This window comes from Dendrobates tinctorius, unplaced genomic scaffold (genome assembly GCF_039654945.1).
Source record: "Dendrobates tinctorius isolate UK_male_01 unplaced genomic scaffold, ASM3965494v1 ptg000092l, whole genome shotgun sequence".
Lineage (NCBI taxonomy): Eukaryota > Metazoa > Chordata > Amphibia > Anura > Dendrobatidae > Dendrobates > Dendrobates tinctorius.
Window position 1 is genome coordinate 7,153,749 of NW_027361760.1, and position 25,701 is coordinate 7,179,449.

A 25,701-nucleotide genomic window follows, 5' to 3' on the forward strand; every position below is an offset into this window, starting at 1 on the left:
ATGTCTGACAGCAGGTAATAGCAGGTGTACACATCGGATCTCCATCCAACATGTCTGACAGCAGATAATAGCAGGTGTACACATCAGATCTGCATCCAACTTGTCTGACAGCAGGTAATAGCAGGTGTACACATCGGATCTCCATCCAACATGTCTGACAGCAGATAATAGCAGGTGTACACATCAGATCTGCATCCAACTTGTCTGACAGCAGGTAATAGCAGGTGTACACATCAGATCTGCATCCAACATGTCTGACAGCAGGTAATAGCAGGTGTACACATCAGATCTGCATCCAACATGTCTGACAGCAGGTAATAGCAGGTGTACACATCAGATCTGCATCCAACATGTCTGACAGCAGGTAATAGCAGGTGTACACATCAGATCTGCATCCAACTTGTCTGACAGCAGGTAATAGCAGGTGTACACATCAGATCTGCATCCAACATGTCTGACAGCAGGTAATAGCAGGCATGCACATCGGATCTGCATCCAACATGTCTAACAGCAGGTAATAGCAGGTGTACACATCAGATCTCCATCCAACATATCTGACTGCAGGTAATAGCAGGTGTACACATTGGATATGAATCCAACATGTCTGACAGCAGGTAATAGGAGGTGTACACATCATATCTGCATCCAACTTGTCTGACAGCTGGTAATAGCAGGCGTGCACATTGGATCTCCATCCAACATATCTGACTTCAGGTAATAGCAGGTGTACACATTGGATATGAATCCAACATGTCTGACAGCAGGTAATAGGAGGCGTGCACATCGGATCTGCATCCAACATGTCTAACAGAAGGTAATAGGAGGTGTACACATTGGATCTCCATCCAACATGTCTGACAGCAGGTAATAGGTGGTGTGCACATCGGATCTCCATCCAACATATCTGACTGCGTGTAACAGCAGGTGTACACAATGGATATGAATCCAACATGTCTGACAGAAGGTAATAGGAGGTGTACACATCGGATCTCCATCCAGCTTCCTACACACATGGATTCAGCTCCCTATAACCTAGTTTTAGACCCTGACTGCACACAATGGGCACCCTCTGCTCCCCAGGAGAGGCTGGGTGAGGCTGGCTGGGTTCCTCCCAGAGAGGGGAGGTGTGAGAGGAGGGATTCATATGGTTGGCTGGCAGTGCTGCGAGCTGTGTATATATCAGCAGAGGCAGACATAGCGCCCGGCATAGTGCACAGCAGCCCGGAGGAGGACCTACAGGTGGGTGACAAAGCACAGCTACCACTCTGATGCACTGTAGCCCTAGTTGGCCTACCATGACTTTCTAATGTACCTGAATTTGCCAGGCAGCTGGGGCTTGTGCCTAGCTGCCACTGATGGTGGGATGACAGTCTCATTGTGCAGTTCCCGGCGATCAGCTTCATCCATTTGCCTGTTGTTGTAGATCATGCTGCAGCTCTGCTACATATTCTTTCTATGCCAATGGTCACAGTGAAGCAAAGCTGAGTTTATTTGCCAACACTCAGGGGATTTACACAGGACTGCAGCTAGATATACTGCTTTCTTACAGGCCATTTAGTCTGTTTCCCCTGTAACACCGTAATGCTAATTTTGCATGCATGTAATGGATTTGTTCACAAGGCTCATATTCCTTTTTTGCGGAATTATTTATGTTCTCATTTATAATGATAGTAGGTGTGCGAATATGAGGATTCTGACAATGTGCAGATAATGCAACCTGAAAGAGTTAAGGGAGAAACGCAGCTCTGCTACATCTATAATCACATCATTGACAGCAGCCAAGGAGAAAATGCTGGAGCAAAATTGATTAAAGTTTTCCATTGTGTAATAGTGAGCTTGGGTTGACAAGACATTATTAGCCCTCCCTAATGGCTGGTCTTGTGACCTGTGAATGGCAGGTAGGCACCATAGAAGGCTCATATAGTGGACAGGTGGGAGGCAGAAGACATAATGCCATTTACCAGTGTCAGCCTACGCTACTTGCTGTATATTATTATTCTATTGAAGGCAACCATGGCCAAAATGGGTTTATAGCCCCTTATCTGTATTATAGCCCTACTCACAGTTCATCCGCGAACAACTGCCCATAGAAGTAATAATTCTTCCATTAAGCTGGAGTCACACATAGCGACTTACCAACGATTCCCGACAACGATATCAACGTGTCAGGATCGCTGTTAAGTCGCTATGTGATCGCTGGTGAGCTGTCACACAGACAGCTTCACCAGCGATCAGCACGCCGAGGTGAGGAGCGAGCCCGGGAGCAGCAGTCAAGTGTGCCTGCTGTTCTAGTCCTCCACCAGCAGAGGGCGCGCCTGCATCCCCGGCCTCTCCTGGTGGCGTCCTGCTGCCTCCTGGTCCCCAGCGTGCGGCGGCGGCAAACTTAAGGTACACACTCCGCGGGCTCCTGGTCCCCAGCGTGAGGCGGCGGCACCTGTAACTCGCTGGTAACTAACGTGTACGTTAGTTACCAGCTGATCGCTGGTCTCCCGCCTGTCACACGCAGCGATGCGTGCTGGCCAGCGGGAGATCAACGACGAAAAAAATGTCCAGAGGTTTCTTGCAGTGATCAGCGATACCGGCAGGGGGGCCGGTCGCTGATCGCTGTCACACACAGCGATCTCGTTGGTGAGATCGCTGTTGTGTCACAAAACTTGTGACTCAGCAGCGATCTCGCTAGCGAGATCGCTATGTGTGACGGGGCCCTTAGAGGAGCCACAGGGAAAACATGTAGTAATATATTGCTATTGCTACAATAAATATTTAGTGTTAAAAAAAATATCATGTTTGCCACATATGGGAGATTTTTTTTACCAAACTTATTTATTTTAAATTGGTTTGTTTCCAAAGATTTATCACTTAAAATAGTCTTTGTAGTTTGCTAGAGTGTACTATGTCAGTGGTCAGTGTAAATACTTCCTATCCATCTTTCAGTTTGTAATCTGAATGTTTTGGATTCCTTTCAGATGATGGGTAAAACCTTTTTAAAATAATTGTGAATAAAGCTTAACAGGGTTTACAAAATGAGATCTGTAAAACTGTTACTAACGAATTTAGCTTGAAAATGCCCCAAATTTTGCCTCATTGCTTTAAAATAACGCAGTTATAAAGGCAGAGGAAAAAAAGGCTTCAAGAGCAAGCCTAAACGGAATGAAGTTATGCAGACGTTTACAAACAAACAAAAAATAAAATGTCTCCTTTATGTAAACAGCTGTATGTGCTTGATACAAGCACATAACAGCGAACGTTCCTGTATGGCCATATTACATAATATACAGACATAGGGCACTGTTTTATCATGAGAGGTTTAACTTAAAGGGATTGCCCAGCATCTAAAATGTATGCTCTGTCTATCTTTGCCCCCTAACCACTTTTGTAATTTGCTTTATTACACAACACCCTACACTTTACTTATCTAGGTAGACGTGTTTTTTACTGTACGTGTTGTGAGGTTTCATTTGAGAAAAGTCTCAGACGTAATGTCATGGGAGGCTAGTGCTGCACTCATTCCCCGCAGCGTCCATCACCCCTCCTAGCAAAGGATGTCACAGGGAGCAACCATGCAGTTACTCACTAGTTTCTTGCATCACCGTCCCCTTTGAAGATGTCCTGGGTGATAGATGCTGTGGAAGAGGTGAGTGCAGCGCCAGCACTCTGCTTATATCTGAAAGAAAATGTTGTCAGGGGTGGTGACAGAAGTGAGTGACACCAGCGCCACCCCACAGCGTCTAGCACTTCTCTCAAATGAATCTTCATCAGGGGATAGGGCTAGTGTAACTCACAGGTTCTATCACCAGCCGCTAATGATTATTCATTTGGGCCATGGTATCTTAAGGTCTCCATTAGACTGTCTGCCAAACACATCAGTGTTGGTCGGTTCAGATGACATTTCTCTAAGGCAGGTTTCACGTTAGCGCACAATGCGCTGCGCGCAAAAACGCTATCGGTCGCTTGCGCCATGCTCCCCTATGTTTAACATGGTGGGCGCATGGTCTAGCGCTTGCACGCGTTCATCAGCGTTTTCGTGCACTTTTTCCAGATTTGCGCCCAGACGCGCTAGACGCTACATGTTGCATTTTTTGTTCCGCCCAACCTCGTCAAAAAAGCGCAAACAGAATGCGCCAAAAAAATCACATTACAGTCTATGCAGTCGCTGGCGTGCGCTTGGTCATGCTCACTTTAGCACTTTTGAGCGCATGCAATTTTGGAGTAAACAATGTCTACACACTGGTTAAACCACCTCCTACACAAAGAAACATTGTTTGGGCGTTGTGGCGATAAAAGAAGGTGTGTGCACTGGCTGACCACTAGCTTCTGAAAGCCTGGAGGAGAAAATACCGCCTGCCACAGACAAGAGACACAGCCTGCCACAGACAATAGAAATTTTGGATCCAAGCTGCAGCAGCAAGAATGTGAGTATTTTTAAACCTAATGTTTGCCTGTCCTTTCTAATGTATTATGTACTAATGCCTTTTATTTATTCATTTTTTTATTGCAGTATGTCTTCTGGATCAGAATGCACACCATCCCGTGAAGAAGTGGCCCAAGCAGATTGTGATATGAGTATCTTCCTGCCCTACATTTTGGGTAAGTATAGCTGCTGCATCTACACATGTGTACAATAATTTTTGATCTTTTTCAGACATCTTCGGACATGGCATCAGTCAGCAGTGCAGGAGCAGCCACACCAAGTCCCGGCGGGGAGACGAGCTGTAAGTACAGACTGACTTTTTTTTTTTTTTTCTCCTGCATTTTTTTTTTTTCTGTCCTGATTTTCAACTTCAATCTTTCTTCTTTTCTGTTTCTTTTTCTATCTTTTTCATTCACAAATTTTTCCAAGATTATATATATTTTTTTTTTTTTTCCAGGTTCCACAATGGGAAGAAGACATCTATCTGGACAACGAGGCCCTAATCAACTTGGTCCAGGAGCGTGTCCCATTGTGGGACAGCCATGATCCACAGCACGTGGAAACGTCGGTGACCCAAATGCTATGGAATGAGGTGGCCGCTGCGCTGTTGGATGGCTGGGACCAAGCTTGTGCCAGGGTCCGCAAGGATTTTCGTAAGTATTTCAATGCTCAGTGATGCCGCAGTCACCTTGGGCATGATAACGGTTGTGTGGCATGCTGGATATTTTCCAGCATGGTACACAACTGTGTTATCATCCCCAACAGTGAGTGCTTTGTGTATTGTATTGCTGTTTGGTGCCGCATTGACTATTGGGCGTGATAACACAGTTGTGTGTGATGATAGAGATTTTGCCTTCAGTGCATTGTTTAATTTTTTTTTCTTTGTTTTCCCCACAGTGAACAAAGTCAGAACCCGTTGGTGCACGATGAAGAACCGCTTCAACAGGGATGTTTGTGATGAGGGCCAGGTTCGCAGTGGTTCAGCGGCAAGGACCAGAAGAAAATACTGGTATCATCGGGAGTTGGCATTCCTAAGACCGGTCCTTGTCGTCAGAGCGTAAGTATTTTGATGTATTGTATTTTTTTTTTAATCAGTGATTTTCTATTCCACAGCAGTTGGCGCTTGTAAATGCATGATACTAATGTTTTTCTTTTCTTTTCACAGCACCTGGAGCAGCACCCTGCAACCTGTCCCTGGAGCGGTCCTTCATCGAATAACCTCAGACCCGTCCCAGCCATCCGACAGCCAGGAAACAGCTTGCAGGTATGCAATACAGACATCTGGAGATCAGGAAACTGGTATGTCAGGTCGTCCCCTGTCCCAGGTCTCTGCCACTGGTTTTGTGGGCACTTCCCGCCAGTGGCAGAGGGCCTCGGACAGGAATGTCATACCAGAGTTCATGCACTTGAGCTCGGCCTTTCAGAACAGCCTTAGCCACAGAGTGGAAAGCGGTTTTGCCCTCATGGAAAGTGGTTTTAACCACATGGACCACCGCTTCCACTCTGTCGACAGTCGCCTTGACCGTCTGGAGGCCGATCTCAACAGACCAGCGCACCATTTTTTTTTTCAACAAAATTGAACGGGCCATGGCGGAACACCTTAGTCCTGATCAACAGCTGCATGTGATGCAGGCCTGCAACACTGCTTACTTGCAGGCTATGCAGCAGAATCAGTACGTGCAGCAGTCAGTGGTGTCATTTCCAAATGTGCCACCACTGACTCGCTTCACCACACTACCGACTTCTGCTGCATACCACTGCACGGCCACCTGCATTCCAAGCTAAGCCAGACACCACTACACTGCCCCAAGTCCGAGTGCTGCTGGACACAACCCCCCCCCCGCAACCACCATGTTAAGCGCTGCTCCTGTCTGGAGCACCGCCACCGCACCACCTGCTTGGAGCACCGCCACCGCACCACCTGCTTGGAGCACTGCCACCTATTCTCTTGCTAGGAGCACCGCCACCACTCCTCCTAGGAGCACCACCACCGCACCACCTTCTTGGAGCACTGCTGCCTATTCTCCAGCTAGGAGCACCGCCACCACTTCTCCATCTAGGAGCACCGCCACCACGCTTCATCCTGCTAGGAGCACCGCCACCACTTCTCCGTCTAGGAGCACCGCCACCACTTCTCCGTCTAGGAGCACCGGCATCACTCTTCATCCTGATAGGAGCACCGCCAACAATTCTCCGTCTAGGAGCACCGCCACCCAGGCTCGGTCTGGCCTGGCGGGGTACCGGGTAAATGCCCGGTGGGCCCCGAGGGTCGCGGGGGCCCTTTAAAATTGCTGCCCCTTTAATGATGATGGTGATGGCCCTTTAAGAGCTGCAGCCACGCGCGTGCACATACCTTAGCGTGCGGCGACCCCCTTGCTGGCTGGCTCCGGCGGCTCCTAGCTGTGATGGCTCACCCTGTCCGCAGCGCCGCTGCGTGACCTTCAGAGGCCTGTTCTTGATGGGCGGTGACAACCGCCCCGCGCGACTGAGTTCCTGTTCTGTAGCTGGCTGCTGCTGCCTGGCTAATAGCAACGCCAGCACACAGACAAGAGGAGGAGGCTCCCGCGCTCTGCAGTGCACTGTGCTCACCCTGCTGCTCCCGCTCCCTCTGTGCCTCAGTGTGTGTGTGTAAACACAGCCCTCCGGTCCGGTGAGTAGTAGATGAGATGGGAAGTTCGGGCTCTTTTTTTTTTAAATAGATTCCACGGTCCTCGTTCTAGCCTGGTCTTTGCCTGTAAAGTGAGAGCCTCATTCATTATACACCCACAGGATCTAGTGATACAGTGTAGACTGTTATTCAGCATTGCTTTTTCCTCAGATTGTCAGCTCTTGTGATCAGGCCCCTGCTCCTCGCTCTGGTCTCTCCTGTACAGTGAGGCCTCATTACACACCTGTATAAGGATCTAGTGATGCAGTGTATACCATGTGAGGCTGTGTTATATACCATGTGAGGCTGTGTTATATACCATGTGAGGCTGTGTTATATACCATGTGGGGCTGTGCTGTATACCGTGTGGTGCTGTGCTGTATACCGTGTGGTGCTGTGCTATATATTGTGTGGTGCTGTGTTATATACTGTGTGGGCTGTGGTATATACTATGTGGCTGTGTATTTGCCATGGAAGGTACATTATACATTATATTCTATGGGGGAGGCTGTATTATATAATATGGGGGGGCTATGTTATATTCTATGAGGATGTGGGCTGTATTATATTCTATTCGGGGTTACATTATATTCTATGGGGGGTGATCGCATCATACTCTATGAAGGGGCTACATTATACTATATGAGGAGGCTATGTTGTGTTCTATGGGTGCTGCATTATATTGTATGGGGACTTTATTATACTTTTTGAGGGGGCTACATTATAATCTATTTGGGCTGCATTATACTATGAGAAGGGCTACATTGTATTCTACTGAAGGGCTACATTATAGTATATAAGGGGCTGCCATATATTCTATGGAGGGGCTGCATTATACTATATGAGGGGGGCTGCATTATATTCTATGGAGGGTTACATTATATTCTGTGGAGTGGCTACATTATGCTCTAAGGCGTGGCTGCATTATATTCTATGGGGGTTACATTATATTGTATGGCGGGGCTGCATATACTCTGGGTGGCTGCATTATGCTCTATGGGGTGGCTGTATTATACTGTATCGAGGACTATGGGGAATACATTATACTATATGAAGAACTATGGGGTGCATTATACAATGGGAAGTGAATTGTACTACATGGATGACTGGCGGTGTATTATACTAATGTATATGGAGCACTATGAGGAGTGTATTATACTATATGGAGGACTGAGCAGTGTATTTTAATATATGGAGGAGTGTATTATACTATATGGAGGACTATGGGGAGTCTATTATATTATATGGAGGACTGAGGAGTGTATTACACTCCCCATAGTCCTCCATATAGTATAATACACTCCTCATAGCCCTCCATACATTATACTATATGGTGGACTATGGAGAGTGTATTATACTATATGGAGGCCTATGGGGAGTCTATTATACTATATGGAGGACTGAGGAGTGTATTACACTCCCCATTGTCCTCCATATAGTATAATGTATTATACTATATGGAGGACTATGGGGAGTCTATTATACTATATGGAGGACTGAGGAGTGTATTACACTCCCCATAGTCCTCCATTTAGTATAATACACTCCTCAGTCCTCCATATAGTATAATACACTCCCCATAGTCTTCCATATAGTATGTTATACTATATGGAGGACTGAGGAGTGTATTATACTATATGGAGGACTATGGGACACATTATATTATATTGAGGACTATGGGGTGTAAACTGTAGATGTGCTGCTGATAACATGATACTGTATGGGGACAGATTGATCCATTAGTGATTGTTCTGTCCCCATCATTCTTTCTCAGATGGTGGAAAGAGGCCGGGAAACAAGTGTTGAACGACTTATTGTCGCTCACACTCATTTAGCATCCTGAACTCAGCGCATGTGAATACAATCGAAATGCTTCTGTGTGATGTGCAATATGTTAGCATTTGGGGCCCCATTTTAAACTTTGCCTAGGGCCCCACTTTACCTAAAACCGGCCCTGCTCATACACATGACATGATGCAGCATCACAGATCACAATTTCTGCCAGTGCCTTCTATATAAGATACACACACCACACTAATTAAATTGCACTACCGGGCCCCAAAGCAACCGCTTCTGCTACTACCCCAGTAGTTCCACCCCTGCTCTGAGCCTCCTATATATCGTACTCTGTTATAGGAGACCGAGAGTGCGGTCTGTATGTGATATAGGATGCCAAGAGAACAGTCTGTATGATATATAGGAGGCTGAGAGTGCGGTCTGTATGATATATAGGAGGCGTCTGTAGGATATATAGGAGGCTGAGAGTGCGGTCTGTACGATATATATAGGAGGCTGAGAGTGCGGTCTGTACGATATATAGGAGGCTGAGAGTATGATCTGTACGATATATAGGAGGCTGAGAGCAGGGGCGTAACTACCGGGGTAGCAGCCGAAGCGGTTGCTTAGGGGCCCGGGTCCCCGGCTCCGATCGGCGCTACCCAGTAGTGCAATTTAATTACCCCAACCACCGGTCCGCGGCCCAGCACCGGGCCATTGCAGTGCTCTTGCTGGTCCCCGGACACAAGGGGAGCCGGCGGCTGTGTAGCAGCTGATACTCACCCTGCATAGCAGTCCCTGTCGGCGCGGCGGCTTCATCCAGCGCTGAGCTGTCAAGTGTACCGCTCATTTAAGGTCATGAATATGGACACCACTCCTCTCCCATAGGCGTGGCGTCCATATTCATTCACTTTAATGAGCGGTAGCACGTGACCGCTCCGCACAGGAAGAAGCTGAAGCTCTGCGAGATGCAAGGAGGGAAGTTCAGCGACGGGAGGGTAAGTATGATGGGGGAGCTGAGCAGAGCCATATATACAAGGGAGGCCGGGAGAGTGGGAGCAGAGCCATATATACAAGGGAGATTGGGAGCGGAGCCATATATACAAGGGAGGCCGGGAGAGTGGGAGCAGAACCATATACTGTATACAAGGGAGGCCGGGAGAGTGGGTGCAGAGCCATATATACAAGGGAGGGAGAGTGGGAGCAGAGCCATATATACAAGGGAGGGAGCGTGGAAGCAGAGCCATATATACAAGGGAGGGTGGGAGCGGAGCCATGCATACAGGATGGGACAGGGGAGCCATGTATACAGGATGGGAGGGTGGGAGCAGAGCCATGTATATGGGAGGGTGGGAGCACAGCCATGTATACAGGATGGGAGGTTGGGAGCGGAGCCATGTATACAGGATGGGAGGTTGGGAACAGAGCCATGTATACAGGATGGGAGAGTGGGAGCAGAGGCATGTATACAGGATGGGAGAGTGGGAGCAGAGGCATGTATACAGGATGGGAGAGTGGGAGCAGAGGCATGTATACAGAATGGGAGAGTGGGAGCAGAGGCATGTATACAGAATGGGAGAGTGGGAGCAGAGCCATGTATACAGAATGGGAGAGTGGGAGCAGAGCCATGTATACAGAATGGGAGAGTGGGAGCAGAGCCATGTATACAGGATGGGAGAGTGGGGGCAGAGCCATGTATACAAGGATGGGACCAGGGAGCCATGCTTGTATACATGGATTGTATATATGTATGTGTGGTTCCCCCCCGTCCTGTCCAGTTCTGTGCGGCTTCCCCTGTTATACAACAGGGGAAGCCACACAGAGCTGGACAGGACGGGGGGAATCACACATACATTTTCTGATGATTAGAAAATAATCAGCATGTACAGTACTCCAGTACAATTTTTCTTAAGTGCTCAATGCTCCATTTCCTTCTAGGTTCCAATCTTCATTAGCAGTGACGGTCATCAGTAGAAGTAGCCCAGTGCTCCCACTGAAACAGAGAAACAAACAAGCCAGGTGCTCCCACTCATTCAAAACCTATGGTGAGTTGAGTCACATTATAAATGTTATAATTAAATAAGTATGCACTGCTAAACTACAACCGCGTCCATAGCCCTGCCCCGTTATGACCTGTCACACCTCCATCCCCGCCCTGCCGGGCCATGGTAGAATGGTCTTGCTTGAAGCAGGTGCCTGGTGCAAAAAAGGTTGGGGACCACTGGTGTAGGGGATCCGGGGCCCCGTCGGAAAAAAATGTACACTATGATTTTGCAGCCTACGCTGCATTTCTGTGCCTGCTGTGCGGAGCGAAGCACATATTGGGCCAGCCACCCTGCCTGCAGCCAGTCAGAGTGTATTGTTTCAGACTAGTTCAGTCCCGCCCCTTCCCTGAGCCCTCGCTGTCTATTAGCTCTCTGCAGAGCAGCCTGCCGCATGGACCTCTGGGAAATGTAGTTCCTGGAGGAGTGTGTCTTTGAGGGGGTCCCGTTTAAAAGTTTGCTATGGGGCTCAATCAGTTCTAGTTACGCCCCTGGCTGAGAGCATTCTCCTTTGCTCTTTTCCATACTGTACAGCTTGCTAAAAGGCACACATTTTAGTGGGAGAGGCCAGAAAATGAACACGTAATAAAACTGTTTATGGTAGCCACAGGGTGGGCCCTAGTCACCCCAGTCCGACCCTGCCGCCACCACTCCTCATCCTGATAGGAGCACCGCTAGCGCCCCTCCTTCTAGGAGCACTGCCACCACTCCTCATCCTGCTAGGAGCACCACCACCATTGCTACCGAGCATCAGAGGGGTGACCCGCATTCCCTCTCTTTTGATTCAAGACCAAGGTCCACCAGCTCCAGGCGGTCAAGCACTTTAAAGCGGTCCAGCCAGGAGACTCCAGTGCCAAAGGAAAAAAAAAACAAAGACTTTGTCTGTCGCTCCCCCCTCTCCTCCTAATGTGTCTCACACTGCTTCCAGTTCCATCCCTGAGCTCCCTTCCCCAATTACTTTCATCACCCCTTCCCCTAGAACCCCTTCCTCGCCTTTTTTTTAATTTAAAATAAATGTTAAATTATGGTTTACCATAATACTGTTTGGTTACGGAGTATTTTGCCGCCTACACACACTGCGCCGTACACTTTGCATTTTTGCCACAACATAACTCCAGGAATGACACATTTCTTGTCATTCCTGGAGATATGTGTAGTCAAAAACACAAATACATGGCTTGTATTTTCACCACCATTTGTGTCTTCAGTCTGCTAATATTTCACAGACTGAATAGAGGGTGGTGTTGATTGCAAGGCATATCTATTGTTACCTTGCCAGGTATTATAAAAAGTTAATTGAGGATGGTGTGTTTTTACCATCATCAATTGACTTTTTGTGACACAAGGCCAGGGGATTCTAGATATACCTTGTAAGTAACCACATCCTCTATTCAGTGTGTGGTGAATAAACTGAGGAGATGATGGGGGAAAATACATGTCATATCTACAAAACCCTGGTCTCATATCATAACTATTTATCACACCTGGCCAGGTGAATACACATATGAGTTAACCTGCAGCGTTGCTTCAGTCTGCATTATCTATTTCACACAGACTGGAGCGATGCTGCAGTTTAACTCATATGTGTATTCACCTGCCCATGTGTGATAACATTCTGAATTCAGGATGCGTTATTTTTTGCGTCCTCACTTCAGCATGACACCAGGCCTGGGGATTGTAGAAGTTTTATAAACTTTATTTTTACTCTTCGCCACGACAGCACCCACTGGAGGTATCGGATCCGCCCATTTGGAACAGGAAACCCTACAGGAAAGATAAAAGGGGCGGTCCGCCTTTCCTCCTCAGTTTTTGGTTTCCTGTTCCAAATGGAGCAGGATCCTGCAAGATCTTACCTGGGCCATGCATCCGCCTGTGCGGTCTCCTCGGGAACGGCAGGGGCTGCGGTCCGGAAGCAGCGTCGGGGGAGATTCCGTTTGACGGTTCCCCCCTCATCTGGTGGCATAACGGTGATGACCGGGTCCAGGGAGGGCCGCCCGGTCTTACCAGGAAGCGGGCCGGTCTGGCATCCGGAGGCAGAACACCCCCCCCCCATCGGTGGAGATACAGCGTGGGAGGTGAAGCCATGAGCGTGCGAACCTCTCGTGTGAGTAGCGGTGGCGCAGGAGCCGGCCGGCGCCCGACGCTCCTATACCCCGGAAGTAATGGTTGAACTTCCGGGGTAGGATGGCGATGGCGCATGCGCCCTGACACAGGGCGACTTCCGGGGGCACGACAGGAGTGAAGATAAAACAGCGCTGTAGCGCTGCAACGATGGAACCATGTCGTCCCCCACGGAGTCGCAGGCCCCAGCAGGGGATTCAGCTGGGGGCAATTCCACCAGGGACCGCAGCGCCAGGACAGAGACTGCCCGCAGGAGCGAGGCAGCAGAAACCAGATCCAGACCGTCTCAGCCATCCGACCCGGTATTAAGCTTCACTGGGTGAGTGTGCAAAGTATATACTCTACCTATTAAGCTAACCTCCCCCCCCTCTCTTTACCTTTGACCTACCACTTCAGTCAAAGAAAAAACTAAACATAAAGAATGCGCATTATGTTCAGAGCCTCTCCCTGACTCCTACCCCAAAAAACTCTGCAAACAATGCATGAAAGAAACCAGGCAGGGGTCGACGATATCTTCTAAAGATATCCGAGCCATAATTGGGGAGGAGATACAAGCCATCAACCGCGCCAGCACTCCCTCAGAGTCCAGTCATAAGAAACAGGTCGTTGTTAGTTCAGAGTCAGAGGAAGAACAGGAGTTAAATTCAGGCTCCGCATTCACGTCCTCATCGTCATCCTCGGAGATGGAAGGACGCGCATGTTTTCCACTGGACAGCTTAGATAACCTAGTAAAAGCGGTTAGAAATACTATGGGGTGTGAAGAGGAAAGGGGAGCCCAAACCGCGCAGGACATTATGTTTGCGGGATTGGCAGAAAAAAAGAGATCATTTCCGGTGATACCGGCAATTAAGGACCTCATCAAAAGAGAGTGGGAAAAACACGACCAGAGGGGTTTTCTCCCATCAGCCTCAAAACGGAAGTATCCGTTCACTGATGAAGACCTATTGAAATGGACTAAAATACCAAAGGTGGATGCCGTCATAGCCTCCACTTGCAAACAGACCTCGATCCCGGTCGAGGACGCAGGATTGTTAGCGGACCCATTAGACCGAAAGGCAGAATCTTCGCTCAAAAGGTCCTGGGAGTCCACCACCGGGGTATTCAAACCTGCAATAGCCAGCACATGTACTGCTAGATCAATGCTGGTATGGCTAGATCAATTAGACCAGCAGATCGAGCAAAGAGTGTCAAGGGAGAAACTGCGTGCAGCCATCCCGTTGATAAGAGGTGCAGCTGCCTTTATGGCAGATGCTTCAGCGGACACCCTAAGACTGGCAGCGAGGTCGGCAGCCCTGGTGAATAACGCCAGACGCGCGCTGTGGATAAAAAGCTGGAAAGGGGACGCACAATCAAAATCCAAAATTAGTGCAACCCCATGCGAGGGTGAGTTCCTCTTCAGGAAATTCTCGCCAAGGCAAAAGAGGAAAAAGGCCTTCAGTGATTCTCCCATTCCGTTTTATAGGAAAACCTTTAAGAGACGGCCATTCGGGAGAAGAAGACAGTTGGACAGAACGAATAGATGGGCCACGAAAGACGAAAAGCAGAAGGGTACCATCTTCAGAGGGCCAACATATAGGAGAGATAAAAATTAAGAGTTTAAACCCACCAGTTGGGGGTAGATTAAAATTTTTTGTTACCAAATGGGAACAAATTACGTTAAGCCCATGGATTTTGAACATAATCAAGGAAGGAATAAAGATTGAATTCCTTCAGATCCCTTATGAATTCTTTGTTATAACTCGCCTTAATTCCTCAGTTCAGCAAAAGGCTCTCGAAGACGAGATTCGAGTCCTACTAGCTAAAAAAGTTTTAGTTGACGTCCCTGAGGAACAAGAGGGTAGAGGCTTTTACTATCCCCTGTTTTTGGTTTCTAAACCAGACGGTACGTTTAGAACCATTATTAATTTAAAGAAGCTTAATTCATTTATAAAAAATTATAACTTCAAAATGGAATCAATTAGATCCACTATAAAGCTTCTTTTCCCAAATTGCGTAATGGCAGGGATTGATTTAAAAGATGCTTATTATCATCTCCCTATTCACAATAGATTCCAGAAATACCTAAGAGTCGCAGTGGAAGTCGAGGGCAGGATTTGTCATTTCCAATACGCGGCCATGCCCTTCGGGCTTTCCACGGCACCAAGAATATTTACCAGCGTGATGGCAGAAGTGATGGCCTACCTTCGCCAAAAGGACACACTGATCGTGCCGTATTTAGACGACTTCCTAATAATTGGGAATTCAGTCAAACAATGTACCGAACGCGTAACTGACGCAATCTCCTCTTTTCAGAGCCTTGGCTGGATCATCAATATCCAAAAGTCCAGACTCGATCCACAATCTCTCCAGACATTTCTAGGATTTCAACTAGATTCCTTGACCCAGAGATGTCTACTACCTCAGGTAAAAATCACCCTCATGAAACAAAAAATACGAGCAGCTATAGATAGACCACGGGTGTCCTTGAGAGGAGCAATGTCACTATTAGGATCACTAAATTCTTGCACCCCGGCAGTCCGGTGGGCCCAGTACCATGTCCGTACACTACAACACCAGATCCTCCAAGAGGATAAGCGACATAGTGGTCATTTACAGAGCAAAATAACCCTGTCACAAGAAGTCTTGACTTCTCTAGAGTGGTGGTTAGATGATGACCATTTATGTTCAGGAGTTCCATGGGTTATAGTTCCATCCTGTATCGTAACCACCGATGCCAGTCCCCAGGGCTGGGGAGCCCACATGGAGAATGGGTTTCATCAGGGAAGGTGGAATAGAGAGGAATGCGAGTACTCATCCAATTTAAAAGAACTGACTGCAGTGTTCTATGCTCTATACAACTTCCTTCCGCAGCTCCAACAGAAGCATGTCAGGATCCTATCGGACAACACCACCACAGTGGCCTATATAAACAGACAAGGAGGAACTCGATCAGAGACTCTGTCTTCAGCGGCAAGAATTTTAAACTTAGCAGAAAACTATTTTTTGTCCCTCTCGGCCCTTCATATCAGAGGCGAGAGCAATCAAAAGGCAGACTTCCTAAGCCGACACACTCTACGGCAAGGAGAGTGGTGCCTCAATCAGAAGGTCTTCAGGGACATAGTAGCCCTATGGGGACAACCCGAGGTGGACCTTTTCGCCACAAAGGAGAACAGGCAGATAAAAACATTTGCCTCCCTATCTCCATCAGATCACCCAGACATACTAGACGCCCTTCTAGCTCCATGGAATTTCAACCTGGCGTATGCGTTCCCTCCATTGATCCTCCTACCTCAAGTAATTCAGAAGATCAGAGACGACAAAGCAAGGATAATCGTAATAGCACCGTTCTGGCCAAAAAGACCGTGGTTTTCGTGGCTGCAAATTATGTCAATAACAGATCCTTGGGTCCTTCCTTCGACTCCCAACCTACTCTCCCAAGGCCCCTTTTTCCACCCTCAAGTGGTCAGCTTGCACTTGACGGTGTGGAATTTGAGAGGCAGTTATTGAGGACAAGAGGATTCTCTGAGTCTTTAATTACTACACTACTACAAAGTAGAAAACAGTCCACAACCCAAATTTACACTAGAATATGGAAAAAATTTCTTCAATTCCATACAGTACCTCATACAGCAGAAGTTCCGATAATCCCAATCTTGGAATTTCTGCAGAAAGGGAAAGACTTAGACTTAGCAGTAAATACGCTAAGAGTACAAATATCGGCATTAGGAGCACTATATGGCCATAATATAGCAGGCAACAAGTGGATAACTCGATTCATTACAGCATGTGAACGAATAGCTCCAATCCACATACCCTCCGTCCCTACATGGGATCTAAATCTGGTCTTAGACGCCCTAACGGTAGACCCCTTTGAGCCGATCGACACAATACCCTTCAAATACTTAGCACTTAAAATGGCCCTCTTGGTAGCACTGACCTCAGCTAGAAGAGTGGGTGATATCCAGGCCTTGTCAATAGATCCACCTTTTTTTTCAAGAATACCAAGACAGATTGGTATTAAAACCAGACCCTGCCTACCTGCCAAAAGTGGCAACAAAATACCATAGATCTCAGGAGATACTCCTCCCAACCTTCTATAAAAATCCCTCTACTCCGGAAGAGCAGAAGTTCCATACTCTGGACGTCAAAAGAACTGTCCTAAAATATATTGAGAGGTCCAACAGTTGGAGGCAGAGTAGGGCCCTATTTGTTTCATTTCAGGGCTGTAAGAAGGGGTATGGAGTCACGAAGAGCACCATTTCCCGGTGGATCAGAGAGGCCATTCGTTTAGCCTACTCCGCAAAAAACGAAGATCCTCCAGGGAACATCAGGGCGCATTCCACCAGGGCAATGGCAACTTCTTTGGCGGAAAAGGGAGATGTTCCGATTGAAACTATATGTAAGGCGGCAGTTTGGTCATCCCCTTCTACCTTCTATAACCACTATAGACTTGATCTTTCATCAACCTCTGACTTAAGCTTTGGCAGGACTGTCCTTGGCACGGTGGTCCCACCCAGGTGATGGTCTCTGGAATCTCTCCAGTGGGTGCTGTCGTGGCGAAGAGTAAAAAGCCGGATTACTTACCGGTAATGCTCTTTTAATGAGTCCACGACAGCACCCGCTCACTTCCCTCCCTAAAGATATCAATAGTTAAAGTATATCAACCAAATAATGGATAAGAAAGATGTTAAAATAAGAGAACATTGCCTAATCCTTGGCGGTCCTTCTGGTACTCTGAAACGTAAAACTGAGGAGGAAAGGCGGACCGCCCCTTTTATCTTTCCTGTAGGGTTTCCTGTTCCAAATGGGCGGATCCGATACCTCCAGTGGGTGCTGTCGTGGACTCATTAAAAGAGCATTACCGGTAAGTAATCCGGCTTATCTCTCCAGTCTGCGTTCAAACTCAAGCCACAGTGGTGATCCTACAAATAATATTTAAACTCACATGGTCAGGTGTCATAAAGAGTGAAGGATGCTAGTGCATCCCCAAATCACTATTTGTAACATCAGGCCAGGTGACACAGATATTAGTTGTATTATCTCCACCGTCACTGCAAATTGAACACAAACTGTAGAGATGATAAAGGTCATACAACTTGTGTGTATGTATAGTCACCTGGTCAGGAGTACTAGTAAATTCATGATGCACAAAACACAGCATCATGAATTCACTGGTACACCTGGGCAGTTGATTATTGTATTGGAGTATATGAAAACAGAGTGCACTCGGTGCAGGTCTCAAAACAGGTTTTTTATTAACACACACAAGAAGAAATCTCTACACAATTTGATCTTGCCATTCCACCCGTCCTACATCTGAGATAAAGTAGGCCGCAAATTGGTCTCTCATGTGGCCAACTTCAACGGATGACCTGAGAGGGTGCTGATTGAATTCAGGCAATGGGTTTGCAGCTGGTTCATCTAGTTCAAAGTTCGGGTGCTCTTTGGCCATCACAAAATTATGAAGAACCACATGTGCCTTCACCACCTCAGCCACTGTTTCCAACTTCAGATTAATGGCTGTGGCGAGAATGCGCCACCTGGAGACAAGAATACCAAAGGCACACTCTACAGTTCTTCTTGCCCTGATCAGTCTGTAATTAAAGATTTTTTTTTTTTGGTGTTGTCAGGGCCGGTTTTAGGCAAAGTGGGGGCCCTAGGCAAAGTTTAAAATGGGGCCCCAAATGCTAACATATTGCACATCGCACAAGCATTTCGGTTGTATTTACATGTGCTGAGCTCAGGCCGCTAAATGAGTGTGATCGACAATATTGAAGTTGTTCATGTTAAAAAATAAGTATTCTTGTATATCATTCAGGATTAGTTACCAGATGACAATGTTCTTATAAAAAAATGTAGTGGTTTATTTGGATTCTTCCATCAAAGAAAAGATTATTACAGAAAAACCTAAAAATAGGTGAAAAAGAGATTGTCCATTTGTTCATAGCTAAGCTTGTAACCTTCTTTCCTTGAACTCTGAAAAAGACATGTGTCTTGTAGTGCGTAGCTTCACTGGATGATAGTCAGATTACTTACCAGCTGTCCGTAGTGTCGTGGCCCAGCACAGATGACTCCTCGAATGTGTTTCATGGTGATAGAGAAGGAGAGAGCCCCCCCTAGAGTAAGCCCCCACCTTAAATATACGTCTTTCAAAGCACGTGGTCTCTACATATGGAGTTGTCCTTTACCATGAGCTAACCTTACAAAAATAGCTTATGTAGTGTCAGCGGAAGGCACTGTTCAGTACAGAATTGAGTGTAATAAGAAATACATATCCAAATGATTAATATTTAACAGTTCAACACTTGTTTCCCGGCCTCTTTCCACCGTCTGAGAAAGAATGATGGACAGAATGGATCACTAACAGATCACCATACAGTATCATGTTATCAGCAGCACATCTACAGTTTCCACTGCATACTCCTCCATATAGTATAATGTGCCCCATAGTCCTCCATATAGTAGAATTCAGTCCTCCATATAGTATAATACACTCCTCATAGCCCTCCATATATTAAAATACACTGCCCACTCCTCCATATAGTATAATACACTCCCTATAGTCCTCCATATATTAAAATACAATGCTCAGTCCTCCATATAGTATAATACTCATAGTGCTCAATATAGTATAATGCACTGCCATAGTCATCCATGTAGTACAATTCACTTCCCATAGTATAAAACACCCCATAGTTCTTCATATAATATATTCCCCATAGTCCTTGATACAGTATAATGCAGCCTCGCCATACAATATAATGTAACCCCCCCCATAGAATACAATGCAGCCACCCTTTAAAGCATAATGCAGCTACCCCACAGACTATAATGCAGCCAATCCACAGAATATAATGCAGCCCCTCCATAGAATATATGGCAGCCCCTTATATAGTATAATGTAGCCCCTCCTCCATAGAATACAATGTAGCCCTCCTCATATAGTATAATGCAGCTCCCATAGAATATAACGTAGACACCTCATAAAGTATAATGAAGCCCCCATACAATATAGTCAGCCTCCCACAGATTATAATGCAGCTCCCCATAGAATACAATGTAGCCTCCTCATATAGTATAATGTAGCCCCCTCAGAGTATGATGCAATCACTCCCCCATAGAATATAATAAATATAATGCAGCCCCCATAGAATATAATGTAGCCTCATATAGAATATAATACAGCCTCCCCCATAGAATATAATGTAAAATGTACCCCCTCATGGTATATAACACAGCCACATATAGCCCAGCCCCACATGGTATATAGCCCAGCCAAACGTGGTATATAGCCCAGCATCCCCACATGGTGTATATATAGCCCAGCAGCCCCACATGGTATATGCAGCCCCACATGTTGTGAGTTCATTTTCCCCTTCACCATTGAGGTCTGATGAACTCCCTCTTCTGGTGAAGGAAGGTAGTGAGGCTGATTACCAAGCACCTGGGCAGGATGATGATGACTGGGTGATGGGAATTGCTGACTGGATATAAGGCAGCCGACGCCCTTCTGCCTTGCTGGTGATTCTCTGAGGGATTCTAGGAGACCAGTCTGATTCCTGCTCCTCAAAAGCTAAGTTTTCTTCTCTGCTTTTTGCATTTGTGTTTTGGTTTTGTTTTGCCTTGTTTTTCTGGATTTCTGCCATTCCCTGCTGGGGAGAGCTGATTTCCTTTTTGCTCTGTCTTCAGAAAGTACCTGAGTACTGATATAGTCTTTTTGAAGCCTAGCGTCTTCAGGGCTTTTTTCCCGATCAGTCTGTTGGCTCATGCTTTGATAGGGTTTTTGCGGATTGCAGACATCAGCTTTTCTATCCTGTCCTATTTAGTCAGCTTGGGCCCCATCATTTGCTCAGCCTATCTTTCTGTGTTAGTGTTTTTTCATCTTGCTTCACCGTCATTATATGTTGGGGGCTGCCTATTGCTTTGGGGTCTGCTCTGGGGCAGTTTAGATTTCCCTTTCTGTCTTTAGGCTATTTAGTTCTCCGGCTGTGATCGAGGGGTCTAAGGCACCGTAGGAACCCCCCACGGCTACTGCTAGTTGTTGTTGATAGGTTCAGGGATCTGCAATCCGATAGCTGCCAACTTCTCTGGTTTTCTGGACTTAGCAAGTATTTCTGTTTTTGCCTCATACGGTGACTCATTCATAACACCCACATGGTGTGTGTATGTATGGGTGTGTGTGTGTGTGTGTGTGTGTGTGTGTGTGTGTATATATATATATATACAGCCCAGTAGCCCCACATGGTGTATATATATAGCCCAGCACACATAGCATACCCCTCCCCCCCCCCAAGAGTGGCCCCACAGTCCAGCACACATGATATATTTAACAAAAAAACACTCCTCACCTTCTCGTGCCTGCGTTGCTCCTGTTTTCTGCTCTGCCTGATACACAGTGAGAGCGTGATGACGTCATCGCGCACCCGCTGTGTCAGAAGTAGAGCAGGGAATGATAGAAGAGGGAGCGTCAGCTGACGCTCTCTCCTCCATTATTGCTGTGGCCGGGAGTCAGGGCAGGTGGGCCCCCTGCCTCACATGGGCGCAATAGCGCCGACATGATGTGCCGCTAGCTGGGGGCCCCTGGGGGGAGCGGGAGCCCTAGGCAGCTGCCTGGTCTGCCTGCCCCTAACGCTGGCCCTGGGTGTGGTCCAAGTGCCAGCTGGAGTAGGTTTTAAGCAGGTTTTGGCACATTTGAAAAGCCTCATCCCCAAACATTACAAATGGTTGTGGCGGACCTTCGGTGTTGGGAAGAGGCCGTGGCATGGGGAAATTGAAATGATTGCCATACAACCTCTGGCCCATGTCCGAGTTCTTAAAAGCCTGGGAGTCATTCCCACGCCCAAATGACCCAATGTCCACTGCAACAAAAACACAGTCTGCATCCACAATGGCCATGTGTACTGTAGAAAAGTACTTTTTGTAGTTGTAGTACTCCAAGCCTGTTCTTTTGGGTTTCCCATCCACCGCCCCCAAGCAATTGGGGAAATTGCAGACTGTCCAGAATTTTGCAGCAATTTCCATCCACTTTTCCGTGGTGGGCAAGGGCATAAATTCGAGACAGAATGTCCCACAAAGCCCTGCAGGTGTCCGCAACAATTCCAGACAAGGTGGAGATTCCCGTCTGGTACTGGAAGTGGAGTGAAGATAGGCTCTCTCCAGTAGCCAAGAATCTGTGAAACCGAGACAGAACATAAATTAATATTTATGTGTATGGTTTTTTTAAACAAAAAAAAATAACTACATGGCATAACATGAATTCTGCAGGCTTTTGGTTACTACATGGCAGAACAAGAATTCTGCAGGCTATGGAATAGTACATGGCAGAACAAAGAAAATTATGCAGGCATTGGTTTTTAAATATTACGTACCTTAATGTGACCAGGAGCCGTTCCTCAGGAGGAATCGCACAACGGAGCTGTGTATCTCCGGATGGATTCTTGGACACGAGCAAGCAAATCCCTGAAGCTTTCTTGGGACATCCGGGTATAGTCAGTAAATTTCTCTGGGTTTGCCTGGAGCTCGCTGTAGAGGGTGTGGTACGCTCCACGGCTCTCCCGGAGTTCAATAATCGGATGTAGTCACAAACGCCGCTTCTGCCGTCTTCACTGTCTCTCTCTCTCTCTCTCTCTCTCTCTCTCTCTCTCTCTCTCTCTCTCTCTCTCTCTCTCTCTCTCTCTCTCTCTCTCTCCCTTTGTTGCTGGCAAGCAAATGCAAAAGCCTGAGCCATCACGAAGTCCAGAACCAAGTTGAGGTGAAAACTCTTCCAGTGCAAATCCATGTTCACAAAGGAAAAAGCAAGAAAATCTGAAGAATTGAGCTGCAAACAGGGTCTATATAAAGAATTCCCATAACACAAGCCCACTGCTGTCCCATTGGAGGAGTCTGTTTCAAGAATTTTGCAAGGATTTTCATCCTGTGAAATGTGACACCTAGACAACGTATGTGTCATGATCCAGGAAGGGGTTTCGCTTTGGCCCGTCCTGATCAGACTGGGGGTTAATTGTTCCGCCTCTCTCTGGCAGAGGGCGGCTATTTAATGCTCACTGGACCTAGGTCCGCTGTCAGTTATACTCCTGCCCTTGGCTGAGTTAGTTGACCTTGTGCGTACGAGTGCCTGATATCTAGCTTGCTTGTTTGGTTTTGTTCCGTCCCTGTTACGAGTTCTGCCTGTCCCTCTTGTACTGGGCTACCTCTCGTGTATGACTCTCTGCTTGTGACCCGACTTCTCTCTGCTCGTCCCCTTTGTACCACGTCGCCCTCTTGTGTATGACCTTTGGCTTTGTCTGACCACCCGTCTGTTTGTCCCTCCTGTGCCTCGTTTGCCCGTACTGTTGTGACCTCCGTTTTGCCTGACTCTGAGTTGTTGTATGGTGTCCTGTCATATCTGAAAGCAGGACGCTAAGCCCCGCCCCCTTGCAGTCACATGACCATAGGTCCTGTGCCAGCTTGCTAACTTCTGTGTCCGCAGGTCCTGTGCATCTTTACTATCCGGCGCTGACTGGACCCTGACACCAATAGTTTGAAGCGCGCATTGTCACCTCTGCTGCCCTGCTCCACAGGTATCTTTTAGCACTGTTTCTGTACTCAGGACACGCGCACTGGCTCTGTGAGCGAGTGTAGTGCGGTGTCTCTGACAGTATGCACATAAAAAATGAAAACGCATTCAAACGCTGCATTTTTTGTCATCATGCGCACGCTGATGCGTCAAAAAATCACTGCGTTGATATGCATTTGCAAGCGTTTTTTCAGTGCGTTTCAAGTGCGCACAAAACGCTGCACAAAACGGCGCTAGTGTGAAACTAACCTTAGGTGTATGGGAGCCTTAAGATACCATGGCCCAAATGCAATTGGTACCTCTGCATTATATATAGATAGCTACCACGATATTTATGCTTATGTGTTGTGATGTACAATAAAGGCCCCAAAATATTAGATAAGTCATCTGAATGTGCCAAAGTCAGTGGGTTGATGACAAAGAAGGTAAATATTGGGCAGTTTTATTTATCTTCTGGAACATAAGCTGCTCACAGACTTGTTTGGCTGTTGCTTTCGCCACTCTCCTCATTGAGAGCACATGACGTTCAAACATTCATGTGTTTTGGGGAGAGGTAGTTGTTGACCAAATTAGTGTTCGTCCAACAGCGTTTTTTTTTTTTTTTTTCACAACCTAAAACCATAGGACCTTGTCCGGGAAGTTTCAAGGAGCAAATATTCTGCAGTATGTACTAAAGCCATCACAGTTTTTGAACATATTACAACCAGTGCAATTTTCCATGCTTTATAAATAGACGTGCTGTATATGAGAAGACATTTTTTTATGGGCGAGAGTTGGTCACAGCTTTATTACTAAAGCAAGCTGTCGGCCAAAAGACTGCTCAGCTGATAATCTTTGAAGACTCCAAGTTCTCCATGATGGAGCTGCTTCGAGTCTCCACTGCCTGCTTCTCAACTCCCTGCAAATATGAAAGATTTGACAATTGACATTCCAACGGCTTGATCTTTCTCTTCCCCAACATTATCTGTCAGGGAATAAGTCAGGTAGACCCCAAATTAAGGGGGTATTCAATCAACATTTACCTTAAGCTAACCAATCAATGTTCCAGGCAACAGAATTTTCTATTGAATAGTTATTTCCATCTTTAGATGAGACTGCCAAAAATGGCAGAGAATATCACAAATTTATTCTTTTGTCAATTCCATAGACAATGAATGTAGCAGTGGTGCACTATTCTTGGGGTCCCATTGGTTGAACTCATCAATCTGCACACTGCTCCTCTTTCCTGGCAGGGAGGTTGGTTCACTCTCTGCCACAGCCCCCATCTTGTACTTCCTCCTGCTTGCTTGGCGGCGGCTGTATGGGGTACGCGCACTGCGCTCAGATCCTCTGGCGGCTGGCACTGTGCTTAGGGCGCGTTGCCTCCCTCTTAAAGAGGCCCAGCATGCCATCCCTAAGTGCCCCCAGCCAATATCTGAGGGACACTTACTACTTAAGTCACCTCCTCCAGTATGGAGGTACCTGAGCAATGTGGTTAGTCTGTCCTTGGCACGCTTGCTAGTTGTCAGGTTCTCCAGTATATACCAGTCAGTTTACCTGTCCAGTACTTACTTATCTATATTTCAGCCATACCAGCCCGCACCTGCCATTGTTCCACTGTATATCAGTCAGTACACTCTGCACCTGCCAGGGGTCATCTGTATACCAGCCGGTCCACTCAGCATCTGCCAGAGCTCATCTGTATTCCTGTCCATCCACTCCACACCTGCCAGTGCTTTCTGTATACCAGCTGTACCTGTTAGCATCCATGGGGCCTATATCGGCTGTACACTCCAACTGGGTTGTTCCAGCTTCCTGTCCCCTGGGGGACAGCTCCCACGCAACCGTGGTCTGTCCTGTAGTAGCACCTGGTGTTGATCAGTGCCCAAGCCTAACCCCACCATCAGGGGCTCTAGTGAAAACTCAGGTGCTTACCTAGTCATGCTCCTCAATGTTCTCCTAGGACCACAGTACATCCTCGTTACACAAAGATGGGGGGAAAAAAAATAATGCTCATATGTTTAAACCCATGCCAGAAATACTGTAGGCTCCTGTAAAAAAAAAAAAAAAAAAAAAAAAAAAAAAAATCCCTGTACCTCCCAGACATTTGACTTCAAGTAGGAGCAGGCTATTGGTAAAATCTCCAATTATCACCATACATATTATAAACCACTGCCAGCTGTAGCTTCCA

The 25,701-nt window shown here is 46.9% G+C and overlaps 1 protein-coding gene across 3 annotated transcripts in view; it reads left to right on the forward strand.

Annotated features, from left to right (window-relative positions):
• The first annotated feature begins 204 nt into the window (after positions 1–204).
• C2CD4C (C2 calcium dependent domain containing 4C) overlaps positions 205–25,701 on the forward strand; it is a 302,746-nt gene continuing 277,249 nt past the window's right edge. For all 3 annotated transcript variants that reach the window (XR_012234248.1, XR_012234249.1, XM_073586302.1), the window contains exon 1: positions 205–1,239. The gene's annotated coding sequence lies outside the window, so the exon portion shown is untranslated. The remainder of the gene's footprint in view (positions 1,240–25,701) is intronic.